The sequence below is a fragment of the Puma concolor genome, chromosome E2 (assembly GCF_028749965.1).
Source record: "Puma concolor isolate L17-30 chromosome E2, mPumCon1.1.hap2, whole genome shotgun sequence".
Taxonomy (NCBI): domain Eukaryota; kingdom Metazoa; phylum Chordata; class Mammalia; order Carnivora; family Felidae; genus Puma; species Puma concolor.
The window spans coordinates 55,777,252-55,792,041 of NC_141681.1; positions in this window are offsets into that span (position 1 = coordinate 55,777,252).

The following is a 14,790-nucleotide window of genomic DNA, read 5'->3' on the forward strand; positions in this document are numbered from 1 at the left end:
ATCGGACGCTTAACCAACCGAGCCACCCTGGCACCCCTATGGTGTTTTATTACGGATGCCTGAGCGGACTAAGACGAGTTCCCTTTCAGCCCGTGGAATTATTCAAACAAGCCCTTCGAATCCGCCAGCAGGAACCATGAGTCACCACTTACTCTTGTCGCTACAGAGCCAGCCTCCCACGTGCCCTGGTTGTCCACTGTGTTCCCGGGTGCAGCCCCCATGGGGTCTGCGTTGTGTGCGTCCTCTTCCCCAAGGCAGTGAATACATGTGACTGATAATCTGCTATTGATGTCATTTGCCCAACAGTGGGTGTCACACGTTCAGTGTCTCCATCACCCTCGGGTAGGAAGCCCTCCCTCACCGATGCAGCGAGCACGACATTGCACTCACAGATGTCCAATGAATGGGGTGGAATGGACAAGCCAGTCTGCCCACAGAGGACGTCAGAGAGCTGATGGCAAGGAGCCAGCAGCATCTGGAAGGCACTTAGACACCTGCACTGCCTGAAGCTAACACCTTCGGTGGGTGCAGGGGTGGCCTCCAGCTGGGCTGGCAGGATGACTATGTGGCAGGGCAGGAGCAAGGGGGTGGGAAACAAGGCCCACATGAGACCTGGAGGCCCTGGAGGGCCATGTGAGCAGGGGGACCACAGTGTGAGGTGCAAACAGCTCTTGCCCTGCTCAGCCCAATTTTGCCTCTGCATTGACCTTGGGTCCACAGCAGGGTCCTATAGCAGGGAACCTTCCTTCCTGTCCCTTGAGAGTCCAGGCCATGTCCACTCTGGTCATTCGTGCCCCCGAAGCACCTGACGACAGAGTCTGCAGCCCCGCGGCCCTCATGGCCTCTACCAGGCAGGTGCCTGTGGACCGTGTGTCTCTGCCCCCGATGGGGTGCATCTCAAGGGCAGGAGCTGGGTTTGCTGTGCCTCCAGCCCTAACACAGAGCAGATGTTCACCCTGGACCTGTTGAGTGAGTGAATGAGTGGCTGTCTTCTTCACTCTTCACCCAAGACCCTTTCTCATCTCTCACAGGCTGGACACTCATGCAGAACCTCCAAGACCCCACTCCTGGAAGATGTCTCTCAAGTCTAGACCAGGAAAATTTTTTTTTTTTACATTTTTAGAAATGTTTTAAGAGATAGACAGAGTGCTGGCAGGGGAAGGGCAGAGAGAGGAAAACAGAATCTGAACCAGGCTCCAGGCTCCCAGCTGTCAGCAACGGAGCCAAACGCAGGTCTTGAACTCACGAACCGTGAGATCATGACCTGAGCTGAAGTCGGATGCTTAACTGACAGAGCCACCCAGGCACCTCTAGACCAGGCTTTCTGAACCTCAGGACTACTGAACCTTGGAGCCGAAGGATTTTTTGCAGTGGGAGCCATCCTGCACATCAGAGGTATATTTAAATGCATCCCTAGTCTCAACCCACTAATTGCCAGACACACCCTCGTCCTAAGCTATGACCATCAAATGTGTCAAGACACTGCCAATGGTCCCCTGGCTGGGGGGGTGGGGTGGGGTGCAGGCAACGCCCCTGCTTAAGAATGACAGGTCTACGTTTGTGCTATTTGTTTAGTCTTAAAAATACAGCCTTTCTGGGAAACATGCACCCCAATGCTTATAGCAGCACTATGAACAATAGCCAAAGTATGGAAAGACCCCAAATGTCCATCGATGGATGAATGGATAAAGATGTGGTATATGTGTGTGTGTGTGTGTGTGTGTGTGTGTGTGTGTGTGTGTATACACACAATGGAGTATTACTCGGCAATCAAAAAGAATGAAATCTTGCCATTTGCAACTACGTGGATGGAACTGGAGGGTATCATGCTAAGCGAAATTAGAGAAAGACAAATATCATAAGACTTCACTCATAGGAGGACTTTAAGAGACAAAACAGATGAAATAAGGGAAGAGAAACAAAAATAATGTAAAAACAGGGAGGGGGACAAAACAGAAGAGACTCATAAATATGGAGAACAAACTGAGGGTTACTGGAGGGCTTGTGGGAGGAGGGATGGGCTAAATGGGTAAGGGGCACTAAGGAATCTACTCCTGAGGTTATTGTTGCACTGTATGCTAACTAACTTGGATGTAAATTAAATTAGAAAGAAACAAAGAAAGAAAGAAAGAAAGAAAGAAAGAAAGAAAGAAAGAAAAGAAAAGAAAGAAAAGAAAGAAAGAAAAGAAAGAAAAGAAAGAAAGAAAAGAAAGAAAGAAAAGAAAGGAAAAGAAAGAAATTAAGAAAGGAAAAGAAAAAAGCCTTTCCTATTTTGGAAAGAAAACAAAAAAAGAATAACAGGGGTAGACACACAGAGGCTATAAATCGAGCCAGGCCAAGAAGTGACTGCTTCCCCAGAGCAAATGGGCCCACAGCCTGAGCAGCAGGACTTAGGACACCCACTCTCTAGCACTCGTGCTGAGGAGATCTCAGACATCACTGCTGCACTTTTCCCCATCAGGATAGGCCTCCAGCAAAGTCGAGGCCGCCCCCACAGGCAGGACCCACATCCCTGTGAACCAGGCTCCGGTGACAGAGGGAAGTGCCCGGAGGTCTGCTCCTGGTCTCTCCTCCCTGGGTGGGTCTTCTGGGTCTCAGGCCGAGGGGTTGTCATGCCCAGAATTTGTGATCCCCAAAGACCACCAGGGAGCCAAGTCTGATGCAAAAGCAAAGAGCCTTCATTCGAGCTAGCTCGAGCTCAATCCCCTACCTGCACCCGAGGCAGTGGTGAGATACCGGAGAGAGAGAGAACGAGTTTCAAAAGCACAAAGGTCTTATAGGGATCATGGTCTTAGCCGATTGGCTGGGGAAGGGTCGTGGCCTCAGCCGATTGGCTGCCAAACTGTGGTCCCAGATCAGCAATTATCAGAGTCACCTGGAACTTGTTAAAAATGCAAATGTTGGGCCTGGTGGTCACAGACCTACTGAATCAGAAACTCTGGGGGTGGGGCTCAGCAATCTGTGTTTGAACAAGTCTTCCAGGAGATTCTGATGCACCTGAAGTTTAAGAACCACTGTGTCTGAGGTTGTTTAACATGTTTGGCCTCAGTGTATACAGAACGTTTCTCACTGGTCACCTATTAACCATTGGCTGTCAGCCTTGCTGTGCTATATAAATACCTAGCACCAAATACCATCCCCAGAGACTCTGATTTAACTGGTTTGGGGAGGGGGTCAGTTATTAAAATGCTCCCAGGTCATTCTAAGCCTGGACAGGGTTGAGGGCTCCTGCCTCTGGCCCCTGAGAGAAGCCCTCCCTCTTCAACTCACACTTTCCATGCCTCTCACACTCCCCTTCCTCCCAGCTCAGACTTCGGAAGAATGCATCAATCAGTAGCCTGATGAAACCCCTATGTTTCATCTTAGAAAACATAATTTACTCAAGGGGAGGATGCGTGGTCTGAGGTTAGAGCGGGAACGTCTTTCTGCGGCCATGTCGGGGACATAGTCACTAGTCGGCCGGCCTGGGTCTGCTCTTTCAGGGTGTCACAGGCTCTGTGCAGAGAGGGGGTGAGCTCCACAGCGGCAGTTCCCCTTTTGCGAAATCGTGAGGCCTCGTGCTCCTCCCCAGCTTCCCGTGGGCCCCCCTCAGCCTCCCTCTGCCTTCCCTTCTTCACCCACAGGAAGCCCAGACATCTGTCTCTAAGATGTTGTTGCCTCTGCTGCTGCCCCTGTTGTGGGCAGGTGAGTGGACGGAGGGGAGAGGGCCAGGCGGGCGGGGGCCGCTACGGACCCTCGATTCCCTGCAGGGTCCCGGGCTCAGGATCCCAGCTTCCAGCTGCGAGGCGAGAGTCCGTGACGGTGCAGAAGGGCCTGTGTGTGTTTTGTGCATTCCAGTTTCTCTTACCCCCTGGTCCAATACAGTGACAATGCCCCAGCTCATGGATACTGGTTTCGGGAAGGGGTCAGTATACACCGGGATGCTCCAGTGGCCACAAACAACCCCCATCAACAATTGCAGCAGGAGACCCAGGGCCCATTCCACCTCCTTGGAAACCCCCGGGACTACAATTGCTTCCTGGACATCAGAGATGCACGGAGAAGTGACTTGGGGACATATGTCTTTAGGGTGGAGAGAGGGCCTTATTTGAGATATAGTTACACACAGACCCAGCGCTCTGTGCAAGTGATGGGTAAGGTCCCAGGACAACCTGGGACAGGTTGGGGGTAACATATGTCAGGCCTCAGAGTCAGGAGCTGGACCAAATCCTGAGGCTTCTCTCAGGGCCACACTGTGGACCCACCTTCTGATCCCCGTGTCTCCCCACTTCCCCCCAGCCCTGACCCACACACCTGACATCCTCATCCCTAAGACCCTGGAGTCTGGACACCCCCCAGTAACCTGACCCGCTCTGTGCCCTGAGCCTGTGAGCGGGGCACACCCCCCATCTTCTCTTGGACGTCAGCCTCCCTCACCTGCCTGGACCCCAGGACTCACCTCCCCTCAGTGCTCACTCTCACCCCACGGCTCCAGGACCACGGCACCAACGTCACCTGTCAGGTGAAGTTCCCTACAATTGGTGTGATGGTGGAAAGGGCCGTCCAGCTCCATGTCACCTGTGAGTGTGGGGCCAGGACCACCTGGGTGCCTGAGGGGATGGGGGGCAGGAGGTCCAGGTCTGGGTGCTGATGCTGATGCTTTAGTCCTGGAGGCCTGGCTGAGTAGGGGACCTAGGAGGATTCAAGCCCTGTCTCTCCCGTGTTTCTGTGGCTTCTGGCGGTGGGGGGATGTCTACATGTATCTCACAGCACCCCACCCCATTAAAGAGGGAAATCCCGTCCTTCCATCCTAGGTGCCACACAGAACCCATCATTCAGGGTCTGCCTGGGACACAGCACAGGTAGGAAGCAGCCTTCTCCCAGGCTGTAGGGACTTGGGCCTCTTCCAAGCTCAGGAAAGAGCTGGGTCCCTGCCTCATTTTGACTGACTCTGGGGACCAGGCACCCCTGTGGGTGAACCCAGTGGTCCCTCCTCCTCTCCAGCTCCCATGCCCTGTGAGCAGCTGTCCCCAACGGCTCCTCCCTCCCCCATTTCTGCTCTCCCCCCTGTTACCAGGAGAACCAGTAGAACAGGGCCACCTGGCCATCTGCCTCTCCAGGCACCTTATCATGCATCTCCTGATGACTCTTCCTGCTCTGTCTTTTATTTTCCCTAACAAGTACTTATTTAATACTTCTGTACAGGTAATATGTTCACATGGACAAGTATTCAGAATGCACAGCAGAATCTGTCCTCAGATACCCAGTCCCCTCCTGGCAAATGACCAGGGTCCGTGGGCTGCTCTGAGCATTGCTGTGTTTGCACAAAGGATATAGGGGCCCTTTGCTATCAGTGGCACAGGCTGTCCTCCTTCTTATCCGTGACTGTGCAGTATTCCTTCACATGGATGGGTTCTGCTGCATGCATCTTCTACTAATGGAAAAACGCAGTGTCCATTTTATTCCACCAACAGAAAAACTGCAGTTGATCATCTTGTATCTCATTCCATGTATGTGTGTCTAGGTCTATGGGATAAATTCCTAGAACCAGAAGAGCAGGATCTTACGTTCTTTTTTTTTTTTGAGAGAGAGAGAGAGAGCATGAGTGGAAGAGGGGCGGAGAGAGAAGGAGACACAGAATCCAAAGCAGGCTCCAGGCTCTGAGCTGTCAGCACAGAGCCCGACGTGGGGCTTGAGCTCACGGACTGCAAGATCATGACCTGAGCCGAAGTCGGATGCCCAACTGACCGAGCCACCCAGGTGCCCCTTACGTTCTTTCTACTTTTGAGAGACGTGGCCAAGTTTTCTCCACAGAGGGTGGGCAAGGTTATATTTCCAACAGCCGGGGTGAAAAGTATGTGTTTCCACCAACTCTGAATGGGGTGAAACTTTTTGATCTTTGCCAGAACCAGGTGGGAACCAATCTCTCCAGATGGTACTTTTATGGATATGCATTTTGTGGATATGCATTATTATTTTTTTTTGAGGAAAAATTCACCTAAAAGGTAACTCTCCATTGCAGCCATGTTTAAGTGCACAATAGATGGCTTTTAGGATGTCCCAATGTTGTGCGACTATCACCACTGCCTGATTCCATCCACCCTGCATTGTCATCACCCCAAAGGGACACCCATACCTGTTAGGCAATGACCCCCGCATTCCCCCTCCTCCTGACATGGGAAACCACTAATCTGACTTCTGTCTCTGGTGATTTGCCTACTGTGGAATATGTCAACTAAATGAAATCCCCCAAAGCATGGCCTTCGGTGTCTGGTTTCTTTCATTTTACAAAACCTTTCCAAGGATCACACGTAGAATATGTATGAGTACTAATTCTCTTTTGTCGTTCTATTGTATGGATGTACTACATTCTGTTCTTCCATTTATGAGCTGATGGACATTTGGGTGGCTTCTTCTTGGGGCTATTAGAATGCTACTATGAACATCAGAGGACATGGTGTTGTTGAACACTGTTTTCCATTTCAGGAGTGTAAATGCTAGGTCAAGTGCATATGTTCAGGAGTGTAAATGCTAGGTCAAAAGGTGGTTTCTATGTCTTAACTTTCTGAGGATAATACCAGACTGTTTGCCACAGTGACAACACCATTTGACATTCCCACCAGCAGTGTGTGAGGCTTCCAGTTGCTAAATATTTTCACCAGTATTGTTATTTTCCTTTAAAAAATAATGATAGCCTACCAGTGGGTGTGAAGGAGTATGTCAGTGCAGTCTGATTTGCATTTACGTAATGACTAATGATGTCGTTCTTTTGTTTTGTTTTGTTTTTGGACATATTTGTCATATGTATATCTTCTGTGCAGAACTTATTTAAGTCCTGTTCCTATTTTTATTTTATGTTATTATTTTTCAGTGTATTTTTGAGTTTGCTACTGTAAAATGTTACATGTTATTTAAGAGAGTGATTATCCAACGCTGTTGTGGAGGAAAATCTCCTGGCAAATCTGTAAACTGTAGGTTGCTGGACCCCATTCCAGACATTTATTTATTTATTTATTTATTATTTAAATTTAAATCCAAGTTAGTTAACATATGGTGTAATAATGGTGTCAGGAGTATATTTTCGGGTTCATCACTTGCATATAACACCCAGTGCTCATCCTAACAAGTGCCCTTCTTAATGCCCATCACCCATCTAGTCCATCCCCCAACCACCTCCTCTCCAGCACCCTCAGTATATTCTGTGTTTTTAAGAGTGTCTTATGGTTTTCCTCCCTCTCTGTTTTTATTTTCTTTTTCCTTTCCTTCCCCTATGTTCATGTGTTGTGTTTCTTAAATTCCACATATGAGTGAAATAATACGATATCTCTCTTTCTCTGATTATTTTGCTTGGCATAATACACTCTAGTTCCACCCACGTTGTTGCAAACGTCTGGTTTTAAATTCGGTTGTTTGTCTTTTTGTTGTTGAGTTGTAAGTGTTCTTTTTATGTGCTGGATACTACTCCCTTATCAGATCTATCATTGGTAATTTTTTTCTCCCACTCAATAGGTTGGCTTTTTACTTTCTCAATAGGGCTAATAGATGAATAAAAGGATTCATTTCGGGGCGCCTGGGTGGCTCAGTCAGTTGGGCGGCCGACTTCGGCTCAGGTCATGATCTCGCGGTTTGTGAGTTCAAGCCCCGCGTCCGGCTCTGTGCTGACAGCTCAGAGCCTGGAGCCTGTTTCGGATTCTGTGTCTCCCTCTCTCTGACCCTCCCCCATTCATGCTCTGTCTCTCTCTCTATCTCAAAAATAAATAAACGTTAAAAAAATTAAAAAAAAAATTAAAAAAATAAAAGGATTCATTTCGATGAAGTCCCACTTATGCATATTTTTCCCATCCTACTGTTGGAAAGCCAGGGCACAGGGTGGGGTGAGGCCCGGGCACAGGTGGTCCCCCATCCAATGGTGCAGGAAGGACTTGAGAGCCAATGTCAAGAATACTGCAGGGAGCAGAGGACTCAGGGTTGCAATCAAGCACATGAATTTTGTCCTCATCCCTTGTTCCTACAGGACAGTCAGGGTCCCTGACATGGTGGCTCTAGTAGCCACTGGGGAAGTGACTGTCAAGACCCTGCTCTTCCTCCTCTGCTTCATCATCCTCATGTAAGCACTGCCCCAGGGGGAGGGGAAGCATGGGGAGGGTGAGGACATGTGGCTGAGTCTCAGACCCAGTGCAGGAGGGACTGAACAGGTCAGAGGGCAGGGCAGGGGGGAGGGCAACCAGGTGTGAGGATTCCACAGTGTCCAGGACAGGACGGGCTGTACCTGCTGTGTTCACGGCTGTCTATGGGGCCATACCTGCACTCTCCCACCTTGTCTGCCCTCCAGCCCCTTAGCTGGGAACCGGAGTGAATCAGTTGGCCCTGCATTCCCAGGACCAGACGGAAAGGCCCTGGTGTCTTCTCTCAGACTGAGATTCGTCAGGAAGGAGACAGCCAGGCCTGCAGGGGGCGTGGAGGAGGCCAATACCACCCCCAGTTAATCCCTCAGGTAAGTGATGTGGGCAGCCCACCACCCAACATCCCACCATCACCTCCTCCAGGATGGCCCCAGGATTGCTTCACTTAGCATGGCCAAGGCTGAGCTGCCACATTCCTCTTGAACCTTCATCTCCACTGGGATTCCCTCACATGGCTGGCATGGCCTCATCTTTAAGGCCAGAACTGGGGTGTGGTTTTCCACTGTGGCCTCCCTCCCTTCTGCCTGATCCAACACATCACTCAGTCTTGTCCATCCTTCCTCCTGCTCATCCTCATGCTCGTCTCCTCCCCATCCTGACCCTGCTTGTTCCTGTGGTCTCTTCTCTAGGCCTCTAACCCACCTGCCTCCTCAACACAGGCCTCCAGAAGGAGTCTCAGGACGCCATTATTATTATTATTATTTTTTTTAAATGTTTATTTATTGAGACAGAGAGAGACAGAGCATGAACAGGGGAGGGTCAGAGAGAGGGAGACACAGAATCTGAAACAGGCTCCAGGCTCTGAGCTGTCAGCACAGAGCCCGATGCAGGGCTTGAACTCATGGACCACGAGATCATGACCTGAGCCGAAGTCGGCCGCTTAACCGAATGAGCCACCCAGGCGCCCCTCAGGACGCCATTATTGTCCACTTCCTCCACAGTATGAAGAGCTACAATTCCTCTCCATGGCCAAGACCGAGGTGCAAACAGGCTAGATTCGAAGACCTGGCATGGTCTGTTCCCTTCTGGGCTCCCCACCCAGATCCCTACCTCTCCCTGCATCTTGCAACTTCTCCACACCCAGCCATGTTAGAGATCTTTTGACTATAAGACTTTGCATGAGACTTTCCCCATTCCTACATCTCCAAGTCCTGGTTACCTTCAGGCTCAATAGTAAATGCCACCCAGCTGTGTGTATGCACAAGTGTGTGTGTAAGAGTGAGAGTCTCATATGGTTTTGAGTGAAGTAATATTCAGCTATTTACAGACTCCTTCAACAAGTACTATTGACACACCACCTTGTAGGTGTCAGGGTGCATCTGTGAACATAGCAAAAAAAAATCATTATAATCAAGAAGATGTCATTCTGTAGTCAAGAAGGATATAAATCAAAAGAAATAAAGAGGAAATAATACAGAGCACACTGGGTAGAAAATGTTTTTGGAGAGAAACCATGTAGACTGAGTGGCACGTGACATATTGGGGAGCATGTTCTACAACTGAGAGTAGGAGGAGGTGACATTTGAGCAAAGACTTGAGGCAGTGACAAGGCAGGTTCTGTTTGCTTAAGAGAAAATTACTCCAAGAAAATGGAAAAGAAGGCACAGTGAGTGTAAGAGCTCTGACGTGGGAGCTGGCTTGGTGTTTCACTGGAAACAAGTGGCCAAGATTGAGAGCACAGGAGCGTCAGGTGGGGATGCTGGGAGGATGGTGCAGACCCCGTGGGTGTGCAGACCTCATAGGGGAAGAGACCCAGAGGGGGTGGACACCCAGTGGGGGTGCAGACCATGTGAGCCTTGCTGAAAATGCAACAATCTGAAGCCTTTGAGGAGAGCAGAGATATGATAGAACTTTCCTTTTAATAGGATCCCTGTGGCTGCTCTGCTCAGGACTGGCCTGAATGGGTCCATGACAGCACAACAGAGATGGGGAAGGGAAATGATGCCTATTGAAGACAGGAAGTGATGTTGGCTCGAAGCAAAAAGAGTGGGCATTTATTTTGGACACATTATGAGGATAAAACAAACAGGATTTTGTTTCTGAGGTAATGGGTGTGGTGTGTGGGGGAAAAAGAGAGAGCCAAGAAGGGTCTGGAGAGTGAGGGTTGTTCTCTGTGTTTCTCTGCATTGCTCCTGGAGAGGGCATCTCCAACTTCCCTCCTGTATCAGCTTCTGTTGTCACAAAGGACACACTCTCAGTGTCTTAAAACAAAGGAAACGTAATCAATCCCTCACAAGGAGGCCAGAAAGCTGTGTAAGGAATGAAGCACATTTCTTCCCTCTGCCCTGCTAAGTTCTCCCCTGGGACCTGTAACACAGGACAGGTGAAGGACAGGAAAGCATGAACGTGTATTTAATATGAGATTTATGTGGCACAGGAGCCCTCGTAAGGAAATGAAGACCCAAATAAATGGTTAAATCTCAGTGGTTTTTTTTTTTTTAATTTTTTTTTTCAACGTTTATTTATTTTTGGGACAGAGAGAGACAGAGCATGAAGGGGGGAGGGGCAGAGAGAGAGGGAGTCACAGAATCGGAAGCAGGCTCCAGGCTCCGAGCCATCAGCCCAGAGCCTGACGCGGGGCTCGAACTCACGGACCGCGAGATCGTGACCTGGCTGAAGTCGGACGCCCAACCGACTGAGCTACCCAGGTGCCCCTGTATTTATTTATTTTTGAGAGGGGGAGAGAGAGAGAGACAGAGTGCAAGCAGGGGAGGGGCAGAGAGAGAGGGAGACACAGAACCGGAAATGGGCTCCGGGCTCTGAGCCATCAGCCCAGAGCCCGACGCGGGGCTCGAACTCACGGACCGCGAGATCGTGACCTGGCTGAAGTCGGATGCTTAACCGACTGTGCCACCCAGGCGCCCCTCAGTGGTTTTTTAAAGGTAGATCTGATGAAGAGTGGAAACTCAGGGCCACACCCAGAAGAACAGAGTTTGAGCTGTGGGTAGTAACAGAGGGCTTGGCAAGGCCATCTTTTCACCTGTCTTTTGTCCATCTGTCTTCAGAGATGTGATGCTCCTTTCCTCCGGGTGGAGGGAGGGCACCTCTCAGTGAGACCCACTGCAGGGGAAGGTCACAAAGTCCTTCCTCAACTGCCATTTTTTTTTTTTTTTTAGCTTTTTGGGGTCATTTTATTTTATTTTCAATATATGAAGTTTATTGTGAAATTGGTTTCCATACTCAACTGCCATTTTTAAAATTCTTTCAGTCTGAAAGGGTCATTATGCCCAAGGGACACAACTTGGGGTACTGTATTCTGAACCCCAGAATCCCAATTCAGTTTTGCTGAACAGAAATCGGGACTGGTTGGGCTCCACACCCTCCTGAGGCTCAAGGAGAGACTCCTCCTGCTTCTTCTGGGTGATGGTGGCGGCTGGCTCCCTTAATCTGTGGTGTCACTGTTCCACTCAGTGTTTCTCTGGTCATGTCGCCTGATGCTACTCTGTGTGTAGCAGGTCACCCTCTGCTTCCCCTTTAGAAGGACACTGTGATAGGTTTAGGGCCCAACCCAGATAATCTAGGACGATCTCCAAGTCCATATCTCTAACTTCATCACATCTGCAAAGACCCTGTTTCCTTGTAAGGTAACATCTACAGGTTTCAGGGATTAAGACAGAGGTTACTTTGGGGACATTGTTCAGTCCACAGCACTGATCAAGTGATTTTTGCACCCCTAAATGCCTCCATTAGTCCCCAGACTTCCTCTACTTTGTTCCTCCATGACCTGATACACTAGTGGGTCACCACAGGCATGGCACACATCTTGGGGACCAGGCACCTGCTGTTCTGTAAAAGCCACTCTTAACAGAGCTAAAAGACAAGTGACAGACAGAGAGAAAATACCTACAAATATATATCTGATGAATGAGTTGTATCCAGTATATACCAAGGACTCTCAAAACCAAACAATGAGTAAACAAACGAAACCTAACTGTGTAAAAAAATAGAAACGAAACAACCCTGTTGACAAATTGACAAAGGATTTGAATAGATTTTTTTCACAAAGTATACAAATGACCACTAAGTGCATGAAAAGATGGTCAAAATCCAATATCAGCCAAATGCAGATTACAACCACACAGTGATGGTATCATAAAAAACAACGCAAAACAAAACCCAGGAAATCACAAGTGTTGGCAAGGAGGCAGAGAATGTGGAAGTCCTGTGTTTTACTCTTGAGATTATAAAGGGTGCATTGACTGTGTAATTCAGTATGGCAGTTCCTCAAAAAATTAAAAATTGAGGGGCGCCTGTGTGGCTCAGTCGGTTAAGCGTCCAACTTCAGCTCAGGTCACGATCTCGCGGTCCATGAGTTCGAGCCCCGTGTCGGGCTCTGGGCTGATGGCTCAGAGCCTGGAGCCTGCTTCCGATTCTGTGTCTCCCTCTCTCTCTGCCCCTCCGCCATTCATGCTCTGTCTCTCTCTGTCTCAAAAATAAATAAACGTTAAAAAAATTAAAAAAAAATTGAATTGCCATAAGAGATAGGAACCTCATGTCTGAGTATATACACAAAAGCTCAAAATCAGGAACTTGAATAGATATTTCTACATCCATGTTCATAGCAGCATGATTCATGACAGTGAAAACGGCAGAAACAACCCAAGGGTCTAACAACAGATAAACACAAAAACAAAAGGTGGAATATTACACAGTCTTAAAAAGAATGAACGTTTGACACATTCTACAATGTGGATTGAGGACATTACTGTGAGTGAAATAAGCCAGTCACAAAAGGACAAATACTGTATGATTCCATTACCCCAAGTATCTAGAGAGCTCAAGTTTACAGACAGAAAATACAATGATGGCTGTGAAGGTCAAGAGATGGGTGGGGGAATGGAGGCTTATTAATTTAACAGGCACAAAATGTCACATTGGGATGATGGAAAAGGTTGTAGAGATGGATGGTGGTGGTCGCCCTACAATGCCACTGACCTAAAGAATTAAAATGGTTAAAAGGGTAGAGGTTCTGTTATGCATATTTTGCTTCAGTAAAAACAAAGCAGCCAAAGATTTGATCAACCACTTCACCAAAGAAGGAAAAAGAATGGAGAATGAGCACATGAAAACATGCCCAGCATCACCTGTCCTTAGGAAATCACAGATTAGAACCAGGATGAGATACCAGTGCACTCCTCTTACAAAGGCTAAAGAATCCAAATGAAAATAAGAGAAAAATCCTGGTAATATCCAATACGAAAGAGAGTGTGGAGCAACCAGGACCCACCACACACATTGCTGGTGGAAACACCAAATGGTACAGCCACTGTGGAGAACAGTTTGGCAATCGTGTCTCAGTCAAACCTACACCAAATGTGGGACTGAGGACCTAATGCCTAGATATTTACCCAGGAGAAACAAAAACACGTTCCCACAAAACCTGCATGTGAATGTTGACAGTTATTTTATTCATAGTCACCCCAAAACAGGAAACAACCCCAATGGTCTCCCAGGGGTTAGTGTATGCAAGATTGTACAAATTATTAGCATACATACTCAACAATATGGAGGACCTTCTAATGCATTAGGCCAAATGAATGAAGCCAGACTCTTGCATGATTCCGTTTCTATGACATTCTGTAAACAGCAAAATAAGAGGAATGGAGAACAGACCAGCATTTTTGCAGAGGTTATGGGAGGAGGGAGCACTTGGCCACCAAGCGACAGGAGGAAAGAAGATCTTGGGGAATGGCACTCTTCAGTACCTTGACTGTGGTTATGATTACATAATTCTATATATCAGTCAAATTTCAAGAATTGTACATGTTAACAGGTGAATCTCACTATGTCTAAAATTAAAATGCATTGAGAATTAAAGAGGCCCCTGGGTAGCCAGTCGGTTAAGTGTTCAACTCTCGATTTCGACTCAGGTCATGATCTCACAGTTACTGAGTTCGAGGCCCACATCAGGTTCTTCGCCGACCTGGTAGAGCCTGCTTGAGATTCTCTCTCTCTCTTTTTTTCTCTCTGCCCTTTCCCTGCACACACTCTCTCTCTCTTAAAAATAAATAAACAAAAAAAAGAATTAAAAAACACAAGCTACACTAAACTTCTGCAAAATTGCTAAAATTTTTAAAAGGCTGACAATACCAAATATTAACAAGAATGCGGAAGTACCAGAATTCTGAAATATTGTGGATAGGAGTAGTAAAGGTTAAAACCATTATGGAGAGTAGTGTAGCAATTCCTGCTAGTGTGAGACACGCAGTTACTCTTTGACCTAATAATGACATTTTGGTGAGGGACTCTTTTTTCTCTTTTAGCAGTTTTTATGTCTATTTTGTTATTGAAGTATAGTTGACACACATTGTTGTGTCAGTCTCACAAATATCCTTCTTTTATATACTCATGGGGGTGTTTTATATATATATATATATATATATATATACATATATATGTATATATATGTATATATACATATGTATGTGTATATATGTATATACATATATATGTGTGTATATACATATATATATAGTTTATATAGTATATAAACATGTCCATAAAAAGGTTTTACCTTCCTATTCATAGCCCAAACTTGAAAATCTCAAATGTCTATCAATAGGTGAATAAATAAAAGATTACAATATACCCATGAATGGCATAATACATAGTAATAAATGCATTATGA